The sequence below is a fragment of the Cibotium barometz genome, chromosome 1, assembly GCF_041138505.1.
Source record: "Cibotium barometz isolate CiBa-2024 chromosome 1, ASM4113850v1, whole genome shotgun sequence".
Lineage (NCBI taxonomy): Eukaryota > Viridiplantae > Streptophyta > Polypodiopsida > Cyatheales > Cibotiaceae > Cibotium > Cibotium barometz.
The window spans coordinates 67,585,704-67,606,929 of record NC_141046.1 but is presented as its reverse complement, the minus strand read 5'-3'; positions in this window follow the sequence as shown (position 1 = coordinate 67,606,929).

The window sequence follows — 21,226 nt, the reverse complement described above, 5'->3', positions numbered from 1 at the left end:
TTGTCGTTAACCTAGCTATAGAAGAGCAAAAGTCTTTTGAAAGTTAAAACTTTCAACCTATACAAACCTTTGGCAACCAACTGTGCCTTGTACTTTTTCAAATTAACCATCAAATTTGTATTTTGCATTGTAAACCCACTTAGTGAATAGTCATCCCTTTGGCAGACTATGTTGCACTCCTAGTAAGAATGTACATAGCCGTGTTAACTACCTTAGCCCAAAATAATTTAGGTAGATTACTAGGGGTAAGTGTACTCCTTTTCATCTTCCCAATAGCACGATGATTCTAGGTAGATTACTAGGGGTAAGTCACGGTTTGTGATGATCGAGACACTGAAAGGTTTCTCTCCATAATTGAACCCAAAGAACATTTGGCTTTTTGTACAACCTTCTTTAGACATAAGCGAAATAGTACTTGAACCTTTGGTTGGGAACTTTTCGTCATTCCCACTACCATCATAATGTCATCTCCCACAAGCTTTAGGAAGAAATACCAATATTTGTGATTGCTAAAAGCCCCAATATCGATGGTCCAAGAATCATCATGTATAGCAACATTATGTCTCATTATACACTTCTTCACTAGTAATAGAAAGCTCTAATTCTTGGTAAAGACCATGGTAGAGTTCTCTAATCCCCACTAGAGACTATGAAAGAGTTCTCTAATCCCCACTAGAAACTATGGAAAGAGGTGCGAAATATGCCTATCATTTGGAATTACCTTCATATCAAAAAATTCATAACTCATTTCATATAAGTTGTTGAAACCTTTTCAAGGACCTTTCACTTGTCATCCTGATTATGAGGAATCTCCTCTTAAAATTGATGAAGAAGAAATATTAGAAATAGTAGATGCTTCTATTCTTAATTAACAAACGTTGACATGGCGCAGTAATTTATATACTATAGTACTTTATTACATTCAAAAACCATCCAAGAGAAGATGCTCAGTGGTGGATGCGTGAGCGATTCTTTCAAGCCTTTACCCACCTCATCAATTTATATAAATTGAGGTCACTTGATGTGAAGAAGAAACTTTGACATGGCATGTAGGTGTCCCCCCCTTAAGCTAGGCTCAACCAATGGTGTATTCATTATGATAAAAGGGTGTGGGATACTCCCCCCTTGAGTGCCCACATTTGTTCATAGCTCATGGAGTCAGAAAAGGTGTAGGGGAGTTATACATAAATTGGCTCATTGACCTTACAAATTACAATGGCTAAAAAAGCTTTTCCTCATTGAGGCCATATGAATCAGGTGGTGCATTTGATACAAAATTAGATTGTTGCTTTTGAAAGCACTTGTTTGCTTCATGCCCAAATCTTTGACAAATAGAGAATTTTGGTTTATCTTTGTTCGTGCAATCTTTCTCCTCATGGTTGTTGTAGCCGCAATAGGTGCACTTGAGTCCTTGTGTAGCCATTTGAGGTCTTGGATTCCTCCTTGTAGCCATGAATGCTTGACTACTTGATGTAGACGTCCCTGCTTTCCTTCTTCACCTTCATCTCCCTCTCCAATAGAGAGGCCTAAATATCATGCAATGATAAATTGTCCATATTTGAAAGATACTCAACTAAATCACTGTAACCTTGAATGTCAGCTTGCCAATATAGTCATCTTCCAACTTCTTGTCAATGGAGATAGGTTGTTGCTTCAAGCTCTTATATCTATTGATATGACTCATTACATCTTCATTGGGTTTTAGTTTAAGGCCATAGATTTGCATGAGTAATTTAACCTTGGAATGCTTAGAATTTGTTCCAAATATCTTTTCTAACTCATCCCAAGCCTCTTTGGCATTACTAATGCCAGTAATATTATGAATTACTTCATCCCCCAAAGCCGACTCAATAGTGCCTAGGGCTTTTTCATTTCTCTCCATCCAAAGCTCTCTTAAACTTGACTCGGTTTGCCTCCTTGTCTCACTAGCCCCCATAGATTCTTTCTCATGAGTAAATACATAAGCTTGGATTGCCAAGTATGGAATCCGAAACCATTAAACTTATCCACTTCAATAGTATGTGCCTACAAATGGCAAGGTCTTACCACTTGGGACTCCCAAGGGTAGTGTCTAATGCCTTACAATAAAATGTGTTCACTTGGGCTTACTAAAATGAGTGCAAGAAGTTGATTTGGCCATAATTACTTTGTTGAGCTAAATACCTTGTGTGTGTGCACTTATGCAAGTTGTGCAAGGAGGATTATGTATGAGAAGACCTCAAGAGGAGGATTAATTTGATGAAGATTAACTTAAATAAAGCCAAATTAAACTCTAACAAATGGTAATTGAAGACTTTTGAAAAGGAAGTCGAAGTTGATTTTGCCGGTAACTTCAATGGAAGCTTGATGATGGGGTGGATAGCTGATGACAAAATCAATCCGTACGGCCACGTGGGTGCTTAGATCACCACAAGACTTTAGAGCCTCTTAGAAGGGCAGTAGATAAGCCTCCATCTCAAGCCGTTTTAGTTCACTCTGCACTGTTTGAGAGACCATGCCTTTTTCACCTTGCTACCTACTTTGCTAAAAACTGGTTGTTGAAAATTGAATGACGCCAAGCTTTCCAAGAATGAAATTGCCAAATTGATATCTTAAAGAATGAAATTGCCAAGTTTTAGTTCATCTAAGAGGGTTTTGCTTTTGGGTGTGTGTGCAGAGAGTAGTGAGCGGATAAGATGTGGGTGATAGTGGATATGGCAACAAGAAGGTTGAAGCCTAATCATACTTAGTAAGTTAATTAGAGTGGATAATTGATGCAAAGGAGTAGAGAGGTGACGAATGCAAGCTCATATAGCATGTAACCAAGCTCTGATACCAAGATAAAATACCATGAGAGCTTGCATTGGATGAGCAAGGAGAGCTATGGTGGGTGTATATGAGTGGCATTCATAATGGCTTGTGTAGTGATAGTGAGATAGTGGTTATAGATGGGCAAGATAGAACTAGAATAGCAAACCCAAGATTTTTTTTTATCATTCATATGGCCTATTAAATAGGCAAGATACTTGGCTACACTTTTACGATGATTGGTGCCATTTGGCAATGACCTTTTGTTCACTGGCTTGTGCTATTGCACCCTTTTATAATTGGACCACCTTGACTTTGCTCTAATGCTATTGGACCATCCTTTCTACCATTCCCTTTTCTTTCTAAATGTGCCATTGGCTTTATGTAATGTGAGATTGGCATCACTATTTTAACAATTATGTGAGCATTGCATGCACATGTATGTGTTTTTGTGTCTGCACATGTCCATTTATTACCGTTATGTGCATCTCGCATAATATTTATCTCACACCAACAATACTCTCACTTAGTCTTGGCCAAAGTTTCTTGTTCTCACAGGAAATTTTGAAGTAAAGAAATATTCACATGAAGATCTCGGCACACTTAATCATTTTCAGAGCTCAAAGGATAGAGAAGATTGTCTCGTTCATGAGAGAAAAAAGTGAACCAAACTATGATATTAAAGTTCCATGAGTTTCAAGATAAGCTGCTACAATAAGTATAAAAAAGGACTTTGAGATAAGCAAGAAGTTGACTCACCTCATCTCTTCAAGAATCCAAGGTAAAAATTACCAAAAAAAAAGGAGGAGGCACTTTTGGCATTAATCTTTTTGGAGACGACAAAGGAGGGGCCTTTTTGTTGAGGGAGAACCACCCGGCCAAAGAGGCAGGTTAGACAACCAAAAGAAGGGGCAATCAACGGCCACGCAGGAAAGAGAACCATCACAACCGATGGACAAATGGTGTTGTGCGCAATGCCACACCACACAACACAAAGCCCAAGTGCCTAAAACGGCAAAAGCTCCACGACGCATGAAAGCCTAGCAGTGCTAATCATGACATAGCAGACACACAACAAGAACGAAACCACGTGGAGAGGTAAGAGCTCTCTCTCTCTCTTTCACATGGTGGAGGAAGGATAGTTTCAAAGTGATATTTAAATCCCATTTTCCAAAGCGCGTCCACACAATGTGGGATTACTACCAGAGCATGTGGCAATTTTGAGAAGTTTCCTGTCTTAAAAAAAAAGAATATAACATTGTGATTTTACACATACAAAATCTCCTATTAAAAATTGTGAAATTCTATTGGTTTGTGTATCTTGAGAGGATACACACACTCAAGAACGGCAACATCAATGATAACATGTAAATGGATTCAGCAAAACACTTAGCAAAAGGAAATAAGCCTTTGTCTTTTTCCCTCTTTATTTGAGCCAAAGAATATTTGTGATAAATATTGATAAACAATAATATAAATTGTGAAATTCTATTGGTTTGTGTATCTTGAACATTGAGAGGATACATACACTCAAGAATGGCAACATCAATGATAACATATAAATGGATTCAGCAAAACACTTAGCGAAAGGAGATAAGCCTTTTTCCTTTTCCCTCTTTATTTGAGCCAAATTATATTTGTGATAAAAATTGATAAACAATAATGTTAAAATTACATCAAACATATTAAATATTTTTTCGAACTCTTATGATTCATACCTTTGTACACTTGTCAACATCACCATTGTGAATTCAGTGCGTAGTATATATACTAAAAAATTGGGTTGTTTTCAGTGATTTCATGATACATTATAAACATTGCAAGAATATTAATCACATAGCAATTGTGGAAAGGAGTGGGGGTTGAGTTTGATTGCATTGCATACTCCTAACAGTGAACATAGACGTACACTCCAACCATAGGTCCTTTTCTTGTTGGGCTTGGTTTTGGGAGTTGAGGAGAGGCAACAGTTTTGTGCATCTCTCTTGCTAGGTGTTCTTGGGATTGGGTTTAGCTCCAAGGCTTAGGCTTCAGAATATTTCCTGACAGTGGCACACCTGGTGGGACCCTATCTCTAGTTTAGTGTCATGTGACACAAAAACTCACAATCTTGGGTAGATGGAGCCTTGCACTACATGAGTACTAGTGGTTGGGAAAAGCAATTGAGACAATCTGAGAGGGATGAACGATATAAACGTCGAGAAGAACTTCAAAAGTACAATCTTCGAGTCCATCCATCATGAGGGTTAGTTCACCCCCTTCTACACAATTGAGTGTTGGTATACCTATGATTAAAACACCTCCCATTACACCTCCCAAAACACTTCCCAAAACTCTTCAAGTAACTCACATTCCTACACAACCACCATTACCCCAGGTTGTCGTCATGGCCGTGCCAACCCTAGCACCCCAAGCAATTGTGATACTTGCAAACATGGCTCGTCCAGAAAATCTAATTATACCTTTGCCTAAATTTCATGCTAGCCTAGTAGAGGATCCCCAAAGGAATTTAAATGATTTCAAGAGAGATTTCCATGTGTCTCAGATCTATGACGATTCTCATTTAATGGTTTACTTTGCTATAACTCTAAAGGGTGTTGTTTGCTGATTGGTACTATTGCCAACCACCAAACTCAGTTGTTGATTTTGATCATTCTAAATGAAAATTCTTGGTTGAGTTTAGACCACCAGTGATTAGCACTCAAATGGTGCATGAGTTATCTAAATTTAGGCAACAACCATGGGAAAATGTGAAGCAATATGGCTGGCAATTGAAAGATCTTGTTCGACAATATACCAATGTTGCCAACTTAGATCCTAGACTTGTGATTAAAACTTTCATGAAGGGGTTGCAACCTAATCAAATCTTAGTTAGATCCCATTAACCTGTAGATTTAGAAGCCGCCATTACCACGGGGATTCAAGTTGAAAATTCTTTTAAATTCACTTTTGATTTTGCTCAACCATTGATGGGAAGTATTCATCAACTAATAAGTTCCTATACCTCCATATATACACCATGGGTAGCATCACTTAATTCTTTCCCATTACCACAATCCACTTTCTCATCTCCACATGTCTCAAACTTCAATCTCACCATCCCAACCTTCAGCCTTGCCACCTCCATCTCTCAATCCTTCCTCTCAGCCCACTACTTCACAAGCTCTACCAATTACTTCTTAGTATGTGCCAGCGCCACCATTAGCCTCACACTACATACCACCATCACCACAAACCCCACAAATAGTTAAAGTTTTCTGTCAAGATGGGTATGTATCTAGTGCCTCAAACACTAATGATTTAAAAGATATGTTCACAAACTGCATGAACCAATTGAATGAAAACATCAAATCTATCACTTTAGATGCGAATTTTTTGCAGCACCAAAAAATAAACCCCATCCCACAAGGGTAGTTTGTCGAGCTTGTATGGGACCTCATCTCACACGGGAATGCCCTAATTTTCAATGCGCATATTTTTTATTGTTTTATGAAATTTAGGGCTCGAAATAATAGATGAGGAGGTTTTCCACCACTTGGACCTTTGAACTATCGTAGTGATGTTGCAAAACCACTTGAACCAAGTTGGACTCTCCTTCAAAAGGAGCGGCCAAGTCTATAAGACCCAAGTTCTGGCACTAGGATCCAAGAGATGCCATCTGACAACAAAACTCCTATCAACATGATTGATGTCATACAACCTAACTCTCATATATGTGTCATCACTAGGGGGAAAGGAAACAAAACCCAAGGAGCAAGCTAGCACATCTAAGGTAGAGCCCCACGAAACTACATATGCCTCACGCCCTCCGACTCACCCATATTGAGAAAGAGTCTCGCACTTTGGTACAGTCTGAACCAAAAGAAAAGAAAAATAGGGTAAGGGCGCTTCTTCCAAGTAAGTTACCATCTTCCATTCCTCACTTTAATTTGCTTGACACCCTTAACCATGTGGAGATTACCATGTCCCCTCCCCAATTTTTGCTAGAGAGCTCTCATGGTCACACTCAAATTAGAAGACTATTTCATGATATGAGTTTGTCTTGCCACTTAACCCATGGGAGTAAGCAAGAGGGATCAGCACACGATGAAGTCGCACTCAAATCCCCCCATAGCCAAACCCATCTTCAGCCAGCCCAAGGTCACGACTACTTTTGGAGCCCCTAATCCTTGTGTAGAGGAACTTCCCCCATCTTGGACAAAGGAGCAGTTTGGTGACTTCCCCCATCTTGGACAAAGGAGCAGTTTGGTGACTTCCCCCTGGACCAACAACTAACACATGACCCCGGCATCCTTTCTAAATTTGCGGCCAACCACCCACTGGAGAGCCCCTCCCACTTCCTTCATGTTAGGACCCAATCAAGGAGTTCAACTTAGGCACCCCTGAGGATCCTCGTCCCATTCTACTGGGCTGGTTATGGGATCACCCTACCTTTCTCGACAAGGCCACCAATTTTTTCCACTCTTATAAGGATGTATTTGCCTGGACCTACCGTGGGATGACGTGCTAGCCGACATAGACATGCGCAGCATCCCTCTCCAGGAGGGTACTTGACCAATTTAGGGCCATGCTTACAAACTCAACCCCAAGTATGCAGAAGCAGTGAAGGTGGAGCTCAAGAAAATGGAGGCCGCTCACATTATTTCCCCGGTGGAACACACGAAATGGCTCTCCCCCCCCATGGTGATCACCCCAAAGAAGAAGACTAACAAAATCCAGGTCTGTGTTGACTTTCGTGCTCTCAACAAGGCCATAATCAAAGATGGATTCCCAATCCCCTTTATGGACAAGGTGCTGGATGATGTAGCTGGTCACGCTCTTTACAGTTTCATGGATGGTTTCAGTGGCTACAACCAAGTGGCCATCCATTCGGATGACCGAGAAAAAATAGCCTCCGTCACCCAATGGGGCACCTACCTCTACAACAAAACGTCCTTTGGGTTGTGCAATGCTCATTAAGCATAAACCAAACAAAACCATTAGAGACTTTATCCTTCGGATAAAAATTTTGGACTCACGATGTGAGTCATGGGGAAAATTAAACGATTCTCAATTGAAGAGATGTTTCATGATGGGCTTAAAGAAAAACAACTTACACAACTTGATCATTGTATATCCAATGTAGAAACATTTGATCAATGTTATAAAGAAGCAATACGTTTAGATGATAACATGATGGGAGATGATCATGTTACGAGATGTTCCTCATCTAGACTAAGTGAAGAAATGGCTAAAGAACGATTGATCTCGGAATTGTCATTCCTCGAATTCTATGTAGCCTTGCTTAAAAGCTTTCAATTGACATCTCTAAGAGAGGATGAAATCCTTCAAAGCCAAACATCCTTAATGCCTCTATAAGTGAGGAGCGAAATGCGTTGTGTTCAATGCAATCAGTACGACTATCCCAATCCCCATTGTGCATACAAGGCACCTATTTTTGTGTACTGCATATATTGTAAATTCTTTGGTCATGATACTACAAAGTGTCCCAATTCATCAATAATTGACTCAAAACCTCCATCTCCCGTTTTCAAGTAGAAACAAGCGAAAGGGTAGAAACTGCTCAAGAAACAGTTAATCAAACACTTCAGTGTTTCTATTGTCGTGGACCGCACAAGGTTGCTGATTGCACATTTGGAATATTTCCATACCCACATTCACTGACACTTTGCAACCCATGTGTGAACGATGTGGCATTGATAACATGTTGCAAGATTGCCCAAGGCGAGTTGCTTCACTGCAACTTGTCTCATAGAATACAACTCTTAACATCTTAATTATACAAAACGGGCAATTGTCCACGGTACCCTTGAATGTGCTTATATGCTTATAAGCTAAGGCACAAGAGACAGTAAAAAAGAATGCAAAAGATAACACTTCGATATGGGTAGAAGAACATGCCTTAAATTAGAAACCAAAAGAGAAAACACAACCTTCTAATCCCAAGAAAAACAAGGGACAATAAACTATCAAAACCAAGGTTGGAAAAGAGGACAGGAAAAAGGAGCCGGTGGAGGACATGAACCCAAAAGAGCCAGAAGCAACACATGATGCAAAAGCATCCACCTCAAAGTCCACCACTCAAACCACAATACCCACATGTGTGACACCGGATACAAAAACTAGAATTCGATCTCGTCGCATGGGCAGACATAATGAAAACCTGACGATCCAAAGAAAGTCAAAAGATGAAACAAGTTCTAGTACGTAGCTAAGTGAGAATGAACCAAGTTTTGATTCTTCACTCAGTGCACCTCACACAGACTAATCAAGAAACTAGAACCCACCCAACCACCCCAAATTAAAAATCATGATCATATGACATATGCGGAACGCAAAAAGTAAGCTCAGGAGAGTGTGCTTAGCATGGTTGAGTGTCTTATAGGATAACCGGTTGTGATTGAACCTCATAATGCCAATCCTAAAAAAGCAACCAAAATACAAAACCCAAAGGAGTACCGCTTTCCCTTTCAAGAGGAAGACATACTCTTTACAGAGGAGTCATTAGAGACATACTCTCTACAGAGGAGTCATTAGAGACATACTCTCTAGAGGAGTCATTAGAGATAGAATGCACGAATTATGCGGTTGAGAAAGCACGTGAGGAATTCGACGAATTATGCAGTTGGGAAAGCACGTGAGGAATTCGATGAATCCCTTACGAAATTGAAGAAGTCTCTCAAAACCTCGTTTGGAGGAATGCTCTTCTCTTATGGTGGTGTGGTGAAGCCAACATAGCATCACCACTTGCACCTTTAAGGGCTCAACATGAGTTATACCAAGATATAAAGAGCTACATAGGACAAAATCATGAGGATTTGCAAGTTTCTACATAGAACTTAGTTAGAATTATCAGAGGACCAAGTGTGCCATTATACACATTGGGTACTCTTGAAAAAGCTGAGAACCAAAAAGAGGACGAAAGTGAATGGGAATATGAAATAGAAATGGGATCTGAAGCTAAAACACAAACTAAAACATCCATGGTTCCTCTTGAAGATTCTATCATGGTATGGTTAGATTTCCCTATAAGCAATGATGCTAAGCGCAAACATGCATTAATTAGCCCTCGAGCTAGTCCATAACATTATGACAATAGACACTTGGGTGTCATTGGGACAACCTAAACTCATCCCTACAGACAATGGTCTTGCAAGAGGAGCTAATGGACAAAACATTGAAGTTCCCGGTTACTTTAGCTATGCTACTCAAACAATCTGTGTGGAGATGTGGAATTTACATTCCATGTTACCCTAGATTTCCTTGAGTATGATGCCATCCTTGGTGGAACTTGGTTACGTGACTCGTTGTATTCAATTGATGAATCCATGCGAACAGTCACCTTGAAGACTCTTGTAGGCATTATACAATTGCTATTAGAGGAGGAAGAGACCTTGGAGGAGCTGGAACTTCCAACATATCTTATTGAAAAGATCCCTAGGATTCTGGTTGGATTGGAACTTTCCAATAAAATCACCACAGCTCAAGCATAGTTTTATCCAATACGAGAACACAATCTCATGACCCTCGAGTTATGGGATTTGTTAGGTCAACCAACACTCATGGCTTATCTTGAAAGAATTCCCTTTACACAAGACCATGTTTGGGGTACTTTGAACATACAATGTATATTGAAACTAACCCCCTTACTTACAAGTTTTTGCGGTGAACATATTTAACTTTTGGAATTATGAAGTAAACGTCTAGATTCTCGAAAAATATAATCTTAAGTACATTGTGAATAATGTGGGATGATGTGAATGAATGTGGGATGATGTGGATTGATGTGGAATCATGTGGATTGATGTGGATTGATGTGAAATGACATGGAATGATGTGGAGTGATGTGGAATGATGTGGAGTGATGTGGAGTGATGTGGAATGATGTGGAATAATGTGAAATCAAGAATATGGGATGACTCACCCTGGCAGATCATTAAGAGAGCATCCAAAGAGAAATGATGAGAAATGATGGGAATTTTGCTTGGAAACTGTATTTGCATGTGAAACCTATTTTTTTAAAGATTGTTTTACGTCAAGAATGCTGGGGAAGCATTTTGACTATCTTATGGAATGAGGTCGTGGACCTAAGTGAAAAAGGTTGCAATAGCTAGACGGAGAGTCAAAGAAGGACATCTCGCGTGGCAAGGTCGGCCGAGGTCTTGACCAGCCTCGGTTCGGTTAAAATGGTGAGCTTCCGGTATGGTGGATGAGGGGCCAAGGAAGCTGCCTATGAGTGAAGCATAGAGGGTGCTGACCATACAATGCTTAGGCTCTAGGTTGCCTAGGATATCCACGCGTGTGTCGAGTAAGAAAATGGAACATTGAGTTGGAGTTGTTTTCTAAACATGGGCATGGATCTGGTTGATTGACCTTGTTGATCTTCACAAGGTCAACGGCGGATGAGTCCATGGTGCCTTTTTGATAAATGGATCTTGTTGGTTGATTTAGCTGATCTTCAACAGAGAGTCCATATGGATTTTATGAGATTATACTCCTGGGTAATATGAGTTAGGAACTATTGAAAAGGCCCCTGAGTGAAGTACTAGGTGAACCTAGAGGGACTGCTGACCAGGTGGTGAGCGTTCTGGTTTGCCGATGATGCCATAGGTGCGCCGAGGAAGGAATGAATGGAATTTGGATTTTATGGTTGGAAATTGGAAAAGTTGGGACTTGGACCCTGGAGCTGGAATACTGAGGATTGTGATGGAAACATTGTGGTTTTACTACAATCGTGTTTTGGAAATAGTTGAATATGAGAAAAAGGCAATGTCATATTGGGTGCATGAGTGGTGTGTCTATTTAATTTTTTCATGAGTGCTGCTAGGGGACCTGGGAACTCTTTTTCTTGGTACCCGGGACAAAACATAACCAAATTTTTATAAAGAATCCCATCAATACAGTGGTTGGGCGGTGGGATTGGATGGGGTTAGGTTGGATCGGTGGAATCCTACAATAAAGTTCAATTCTGTTCAAAGTTACGATAGTTGAAGTAAGTCATGAGATAATCCTTGTTCTATGGGAAAGAATCAACAGCTGTGTCTCTTTGATGGGGCAAAAAACGTTGGTTTCTATGAATCAAGTGTAAAGATTGTTCCTCCTTCTTCAAGTCGGTCATTCGAGTGAAGGATACCCTAGACTCTTGACCTTGTTAGATAAATTTTCGTTAGAAGATTTTCCTGGAGGAATCGCCTATGCTTTCTGGGCGAGGAAAGTTTTTTTTCGGAGTTCGGTTTTCTAGAGACCTAGGATTGAGTGTAGGTAAGAAATTGGGAGTTTTGGCTTGTCAAAGAAAACTTTATATGCATGTGTTAAGATTTGGTAGGGTGAATGGTGATAATCTTGCTCCAAACAATAGTGTTAAGTTCTAGTAGGGTGAATGGTGATAATCTTCCAGACAACATTGTATCTAAGCATCTAAGATCCTCATACCAACTAAGTACCAAATCAAGACACGGATCAAGACACTCTGCTAGCATACAATTGAGTGTATTTGGGTGGAGAAGATTCAACCTAATTGAGAATGTTCCTATTATGTAGGGACCAAGTAAAGAGAGGGTTCCAAACTTTCCAACAATATCAAGTGTTTTGTTTTTGCAAACAATAATTCAATGTTCCAATCACATATGAAAAGAGAGGTTTCTAGCCTCTCCAATAAGATAAAATGGTTTAGTTTTCAACAAACAATAGATCAAGATACTCAATCAGTCAACTATGGTCAGGAAATGAGTAGAATAAGAACTACACATTAGGTGGGTTAAAGTCTCAGAGTATTCCACCACCCACTATGATCATGAAAATTCCAACCTTGGAAAGTACTTTTGAATTTCAATGGACTCCTAGGATAAGAAGGGATGCTACTAGTGCTCTTAGTGAAGTTTTTCCCTCTACCATGAAGGAAATAGAGGTACAAGAAGAACTTATCGAGGTCCAAATGCAATTACAAACATTCCAACACAAAAAGCATGGGTTCAATTTAAGAAGAGCTAGGGCTATTTAGAGGGATATTGATAGTTTGGACAATCCAAGATTTTACAAAGACCCAAATGATCAAGGTAAAGAGGTTGAGCTAACAGGCCTTAAAATAGGAGATGCCACCTTTAAAACCTATCCTTGAGGGGTCTAAAGAAAGTTGGGAAATGATTACAGAATGCGATGTTGTGGAACCATGTGGCACTTGAGGAAGTAAAAGGTCCCTCAAACAATTGTATTCGGAGATATGCGGTGATATCTAGTCCTAAATAAGGAGAAGAGTTATAATGTCATTCGAATAAAGCAAATACACCATTCGTGGTGGGGGCCCTACAAAGGGTATTTAGGACCCAATACTGTGTCCGACCTCTCTCTCTCTCTCTCTCTCTCTCTCTCTCTCTCTCTCTCTCTCTGTGCACATCTCTCCCTATGTTGTGTGTTATCTTCTTGGCTTGGGGGTGGTTGGGTGTGGTAGAGTTTATGCCTGATTTATGCATGTTTATACATGTGGATTATCTAGAGAGATCTTAGGGTTTTAACAGTGGTATCAAAGCTATCTCTAGTTAATTGTTGTTGTTTCTACTTTCTTATTTCAATTTTTAGCATTTTTTTAAAAGTAAATTTTTATATTTACTAAATAAAATATTATTTTATTGGTTTGTTTTGGTGATTTTGTACGTGGATCATCGATATGGCGATTGAAACGCATGTTACTACTACTCAATGGACGAATCCTTAAAGTTAAATTCCATCTGGCAACATTTATTCAATGTTGTTTATTAGTCTAGCTAAGATCAAGTAAGCATGCATCTTGGTGTCTCGTATCCCCTTTAAAAAACACAACAATAATTAAACATCAATTAACTCTCCTAAGGCGTGCATCAATAGTTACTTCAATCAAAAAACATAATCTCCCACTGATTCCTAATCATGTTGCTTAATGTTGTGGAGCTGCATCACCAGACTCCACTTACAACTTCGTATGAAAAACATGGTATGAACATTGTTTGATGAAAATCAACTTTATCCTTAGGCTTTAAGATTCTATAATGATCTTGTCCCTCTACTGTTGGAAAAAATGAATGTATCTGTATCAAATTATCTGTTGCTTCACAAGTTTTAGCAATATGTTCAAAGGTCTCCTCCCTACATTTGGATTAATCTTATTGGTCCATAGGAACCTTAATTGGACCATAATCCAAAAATTTCTGAAAATCTAGACCCTTAGGCTAAGGTCTTTTATACCTATTTTCAATTAATTCCAATTGCACATTGGAAAGTTATTTTTGAATTTCTATTTCAAGGGAAACCATTTTAGACACTAGAAGGATTTTTATATCAAAAAATATCTCAATTTTGAATTACCTCCCTCTAGACATTTTCTCTCTCCAGGCCAAAACAGGGTAAAACAAGATCTTTCTTTTATTTCAGAGAGGGGAATAATTATAAGATCATAAGGGGAGGTTCTTACACTTGCACACCTCAAAACTGGAGGGAGGAATCTTACATTATCAATGTATCGATGGAAGATGATGACTTCGTAAGTGTTTGTTTGAATGGGCTTAGCAAAGAGTACAAGCCATTCAAGACCTCCATTCCAGTCGGGGAGAATATTCTCAACTTTTGGGACTCGATGTCTATGTTGATGACCATAGAAGAAAAGTCTCTAGTTGAGTACTCTTCCTCAAAAAGCAAGAACATATTAGAACAGGCCTTCTACTCCAATTCAGGTAGAGATAAAGGTAAAGGTCATGGTCCAGACCAAGGTGGTGGCCAACAAGGAAATCAAAATTTTGGACAACAACAGTCCAATGATTCGCACAACAACAACAATCATACACAGGTGAAGAGGCTAGTTTAGAGGTAGGGGGAGCCAAAGAGGCCAAGGTGGTTGTTGGTAAATAAATCAAAATGCAAATAGCATAGAGTGCTATTTGTTGTGGCACATGGAAAAGGACTGCTATAAAAAGCAGAATGACATTAAAAAGTGAAAAGTTGCAGCAAGGCAACTATGCATCATCTAGTAAACATGGAGGTGATGATAGAAGTGAGCAGCTGTTTGTGATGCAACACATGCTTCGTTTCATAACAAGATGTGTCAGGATCTCAAGATACAAGGTATGTGGATTCTGGCGCCTCTAACCACATGACCAATCATGCTGAGTGGTTTAGAAACATGTAGAAATTAGAAAAATTAGGTTATGTAAAAATAGGTTATGATACTGTACATCCCATTGCGCATGTTGTTAAAGTGCCATTGTCTATGGAGGATAGAAAAATGAAGTACTTGGCAGATGTACTTCCTGTTCCAAATATTACAAAGAACCTGGTTTCTGTTGTTGGACAGATGATTGATCAGGGTCTGCAAGTGAGGTTTAATCCTCTTTGTGGAAGACTTCAAAAATCAGTGTCACTTGGTTGCAAAGGATAACAGAAATGGTAGGATGTTTACCTTGGATATGTGAATATGCCTAAAGTAAAGGCAGCCATGCTTGCACATAGAATAGGTGTCATTGTAGATATTGACATATGGTACAAGCACATTGGTCATGTGAATGTACGACTGAAGTCTATGCAGGCCCAAAATATTGTTATAGGTTTGCCAAAGTTTAAGGTTGATGGTATGTACAAAGTATGTGAAGCATGCCAGCTTGGTAAGTAGGCCAAACATGCTTTCCCACATATGAAAAGCATGTCAACACTACAAGGCCATTAGATGTCATACATTCATATGTATGGAGACCGCAGACCAAGATTGCAATAATTACAGGTTGCAAGTATTATGTTACATTCTGATGACCACACTAGGAAAATGTGGGTTTACTTCATGAAGGAGAAAAGTGAGGTGTTTGCTCACTTTCAAAGATTTAAAGCCTTGGTTGAGAAGGAAAAAGGCATGCAAATAAAATTCCTGAGATCAGATGGTGGGGGAGAATATTTTTCCAATGAGTTCAACGATTTCTTGAGGAAATAAGGAATCAAGAGACAGTTTACATGCAGGTACACTGTGCAACCTAATGGTGTTGCAGAAAGAAAAAATATGCATATTGTAGAAGTGGCATGTGCCTTGATGGCTAAAAAGAATATGCCACATTATTTTTGGACAGAAGTTGTAGCAACTGTTATGTACATTATGAACAGGACACCCACTACAACTGTTTATGGTATGACACCTTAACAAAATTTTACAGGCATAAGATCGGATATGTCTCACTTGAAAGTGTTTGGGTGTATTGCATATATGCATGTTCCTGATGAAGTGAGAACAAAGTTGGATCCAAAGGTAGAGAAATACATCTTTATTGGTTATGCTATGGAGCAGAAAGGTTATAAATATTATAACCCTACCACTTGTGAGATGCGAGTAAGCAGAGATGTTGTTTTTGACAAGATGAGTAGCTGGTATGCACCAGCAGTAGTGAAGGCAATAGAAGATGCAGATGTAAGAAGTACTGATGTTGCACCACATGTAGAGTAGCAATCACAGGTGCTAAGTGGACCTGGAGAGTCCTTTAGCAGTGGATCCAACGTTAGCCCATGGTCAAGCAGGTTGAGGACAAATGTAAGTACACATGTATCATGCAAAGGGAAGGAAAAGGTAGATCAACCCTTTGTGCGTGATATGTGAGCAAGTCACTCATATGTGGATGGTGACTCTAGCGGCTCTGATCAGAGCCTTGATGAGGAGCTTGGAATCTTATCTATGGTAACTCCTGGTGTAAGGAGAACAAGGGCTATTTTGAGGACACCTGGCACTGATCCAAGTGTATGCACAGGTCTATGAGGGTTAGGTACCCTGTTGATAGGTTGAGATATGGTTGATATGGTGAGTGAATTCTAGAGTCTTAGAAGACTTAGTAAAAGATATTTCTATCTAAAGACAGTGTAGGATATATACCAATGGAATATGCCAAGTTCTTATGCTTTCAAGGTATATTAGTTATCCCTAGTGGTGGCTACCTCTTAGATATGAGCTAGGTGCTAGGAGTAATAAACATTTACGAAAATATACCCTAAAAATATATATATCCAAAGTAAATTGAGACATGACGTGTCTACAGCCATGAGAAATGCTTGGTAGGACCTGGGGTTGTCTTAGCACCTTGGGGCCGATGCCTTGGTTTCCATGGGGTGAACACTGATGTCTAAAAGCTTCAGAATTAGACCTTTGAGGAATCTATCGCCTTGATAGATGTTGGTAGGACTCTGGGGTACACTATGGGCCCTCGAGACCGATGCCCTCATCTTCATGGGGTACTCCTTAGGTCATAAAATAAAGAAAAAGGGTCTGTCGCCCTTGAGATACTTAGCGGTCTTTAGATTCTCTTGGCGGAGGTCTCTTGGCCATTGCTTGGGTCTCTTTGGGATGGAACCTTAATCTTTATCGCCTTCTACACACACATCAAAAAGAAAAAAAAAATAGTTCCAATCACCTTTGCACATATTTAGGAGTAGGTTTGCCACTTAGGAATAACTTACATACTTGTAGGACATTGAGACTGCGGTCATAACTGGCGGTGTACAAAGCACACTTGCCTTTGCATAGCACTATCTACCACTTAAGTCTCACTTTGACTAGTCTTTACTCACCTATTTTAGTACTCATTAAAACTTTAATCAGCCTTGCACTTGTATGCTCACGTGTGAAATTATCATTGCTGGTTTTTTCTTTTCTTTTCTTTTTTTTCAATAAGAGACTTTACTTGTATCCATTGTTTTTTTTGTTGCAGCTCTTGCTACTACTGCGCTCGAGGACGTGCGCAAAATAGGAAGGGGGGAGTGTTGCATGACGAATGAAGATCAATACAAGGATGCAACAAAAAAGACACTTAGGGCTCTTGAAAAGAGTTCCAAGTTGTAGATGAATGTGGGAGAGGGCTTGACAATAATCCCACATGGGAACTTTTGGGAGTTCTAGAGTTTTTGTATAAAAGGTGCCCCATTTGAGAGCTAGAGCACTCTTTGGTCATTTGGTTGAGAGGCTCATAGAGAGAGCTTGCTCCATAGCTCCTTCTCAAGTGCTCTCCCAAGGCTCTCCATTTCCATTCATGCTTCAATCTTGTACTCTCTATTCTTTACATTTTCAATGATATAAGGTTTTGGTCTACACTCTTGCTAATCTAGATTTCTTAATGATGTTTTGATTTGTGAGTTGTAGAGTGCTAGTTGTAATGAAGCTTGTGCTTGAAATAATGTGTAGTTGAGGCTTGTGTGATAGCTCCTTGCATATTAGGTTCCTTGCATAAGTTGCATTTGTGTGCTTAAGTGTAGCCTAACCTTGATGCTTTGATTATGTAAGATTGATTGCTTGAGTGTTGAGAAGGATTGAGTAGGACTAGAAGTCATTAGTGTGTGGTTAACTCTTCTTCTCCCATTCGGGATAGCCTTTATGTGCTAACCGGGTTGCATTCACGGATTGACAAGTGTGTGGGTTGGAGTGTAGCCTCCGCTATGCTATGATGTCCCAAACAGAGAGCTGAGAGGGGAGGGCCAAGACAAGAGAGATTAAACAGGAGGGAAAAGATTAGTGCAAAATACAAAAAAGGCAGCTACTAAATGATGGAGCCGTTTTTTCACACGTGTGGATGGGACCTAGATCTCTTGGAGTTTGAAACTTGGCACTATGAATGGGACACTTTTTGCCTTGGAACTTATGCCAATCATGATTTCATAATCAGTTCCATAACCACTCTTCCCTCCCCGTCTTTCATCCTTGCCAGCACCCTCCCATCATCCTTTTCCTTCCCTCTCTGATCCCTTCCTACCCAACACACTCCATCCAGACTGCAACCTGCCTCCTGAAGACTACTACCACTGCCAGATCTCTAGGTTACCTAGGCTGTAGCTCAAGTTTGGGAGAGAGCAGAAGATTCACCAGTGCAACTCCAACAGCATGGAAAAGGAAAAGAAAGGTCAGAGTTCTATATCCTTTTCAATGTTTTTTGATATATATTTCTTCCATCCATAGAATTCTTGATGTCCAGATATTTGGGCAATTCCCATCCACCACATCCCATATCCCAAATTTCCACATCCTAGTTTTATATTTGCAACAAAACGTGATTTCGGCTGTTTGAAATTCCTAAAGCTTTCTCCTTGCGTTTTCCTGCAAATTCATGAGGCAGCCTGCTGGAACATGCCTTCAGTCATTTCAACCAGCCCAATTCAAAAGTCTTCCTACTTGTGGTATTTATCCTGGAAGCTATCTATTTGATTGGAGATGGATATCAATAGAACCTAGAAGTTTGCAACAAAATGCGAGGAGAGTGCTTAACATTTTCCAAATAGCCCTATATCGTGTTTTCCGACAAATTCCTATATTTCTTTTGGTTTTCATTTCTTCCTCATTGTTTTGCTTTCTTTGGCCCTGGGGAATTCTTCCTAGTATCATCTACTGTCCAGGAATCTTTGAGGTGGTCCTAGCATTTGATTGGAGATGGATAGCAATAGAAATGGAAAATTTGCACAACAAAATGCGAGGAGAGTACTTGACATTTTCCAAATGGCCCTACATCGCGTTTTCTTGCAAATTCCTGTGTCCCTTTTGGTTTTCACTTCTTCCTCATTGTTTTGCTTTCTTTGGCCCTGGGGATTTCTTCCTTGATGATGAGAAAAGTTTTTGCTTTGGAACAGTTGATTCTCAGGCAACTCCTTTCAAGAGAAAGTTGGACTTTTCTGCTGCTATACTTAGACCACAGCAATCACCAGGTGAGTCATGTGTGCTCATGAAGGGAGTTGTTTGGTGATATCCTATACATTCCCTGATTGCATATGTCAGCATATAGAATTCATGATATATAAATTTTGGTTCAGGCAAAAGGAAGAGACTGGAGCAGAAAGCTGAGTCTTCCCTCTCAAAACAAAAGGAATCAAAAGAGCACAAATCTCTAGATTTGCTCCTATTTGACTTTCTTCACAAATGCAAGGGAGTTCACTATGAGCTCTGTACTGGAGCATCACAGAGATTTTCTTTTAGATCATTGGGATACCTTCAAACAACTGACAAAGGCAAGAAGAATTGTGGAAGGTGAAAAGGTTTTTGTGCATATAAATCATATTGTCTCCATTGACAGGCTGAGGTACCATGTGAATAGAAGATTTGATAGCCTGCCTGAGAAATATAAATTCAACTGTAGCTTGCACAACAGAAAGTGTAGAGTGCTTGAGGAAACCATGGCATTCCTTATGTACATTGTCTTTAGTCAGTACTCTCTAGAAGAGCAAGGGCAGGAGGCTGAAGAACAAGACACATTTGAAGCAGAGGAAAAAGAGGATGTTCCTGTGGCAACAGAAATGGCAGAGCAAGAATTAGATATCACTCTCCAGCAAAAAGAGTCCAATCAAGATCAAAAAGAGAGTTCCGATTGGTAGGCCCTGGGAGTAATAGGATTTAGTCATCAAATATAGCACAAACATTATGTTGAAGTTGAACTGATTTGTACAAATTCTTTGATCCTCTACCTTTCCCTTTTGCATTTGTCCCATCACCGTACGACACTTCAATACTCTTCCCACACTCAGTAGCTTCTAAAAGCGTTTGACACTCAGTACACACTTAGTAGCTTCTAAAAGCGTTTGACACTCAGTACACACTTAGTAGCTTCTAAAAGCGTTTGACACTCAGTACCTTATTGGTAAGGATCAATAGTGTGTCTAGCATAATTAAGTAGTATTGATTGAATTTTTTGTGTGTAGCTTATGGATGTATTGATGCTTGTTTAATATAGATCACATGTTTCACAAAAGAAATACTTTTGATGGAGTCTCAAAACATATAGGCATAACACCAAGAGTCACTTGTTCCACAAAATAAAAATCTATTGATTGAGTTTGAAAACATGTGGACATAACACCAATAAGTTACAAACTGCTATTCATGTTTACTTGTCCATTTATGGTTTCTAAATATCTTCGAATCCCTCCATTGTCTATGTCTCTCTGCTGCCATTGAATTGTCCAAAGTTTGTCTTCGTCTTTGCTTTTGGGCTAGAATAAAAGCAAGCTTGACTTTGGAGCTAGCAACTTTTCTTTTAGCATGTAGCCTCTGTAGTATGCCTCGGTAAAACCATTGGAAGACTTCCTTCAGACTATTTGCCTTTTGACTCCCTCCGTAGTGTTGTGTGTGTGTGAAAAATGCATTACGTGCCATGTAGTGAGACTTCTCCATGCCTTGGGTAGACCAAATTGCTGGGCATCCATACTTTTTGACAAAATAGGGAAGGTGGTTGTAGATGATATGTTGTTTTCACAGAGACATAAGAATGCATAGTAAGTTATAAAAAAAAAGAGGATCACACTTAAGTAAAAGAAGAAGACAGAACTTTACCATGTAGTGAGTTATATTGTAGGCTGTCCATGCGTCTTTCATTGACTTCCCAAAATGTTTAATTGCCTCTTCAAAGTTCTCGTAATCAATTTTTGTCCATGTTACATTGTCACAGAACATGAAGAGTTGATCAAGAGACCT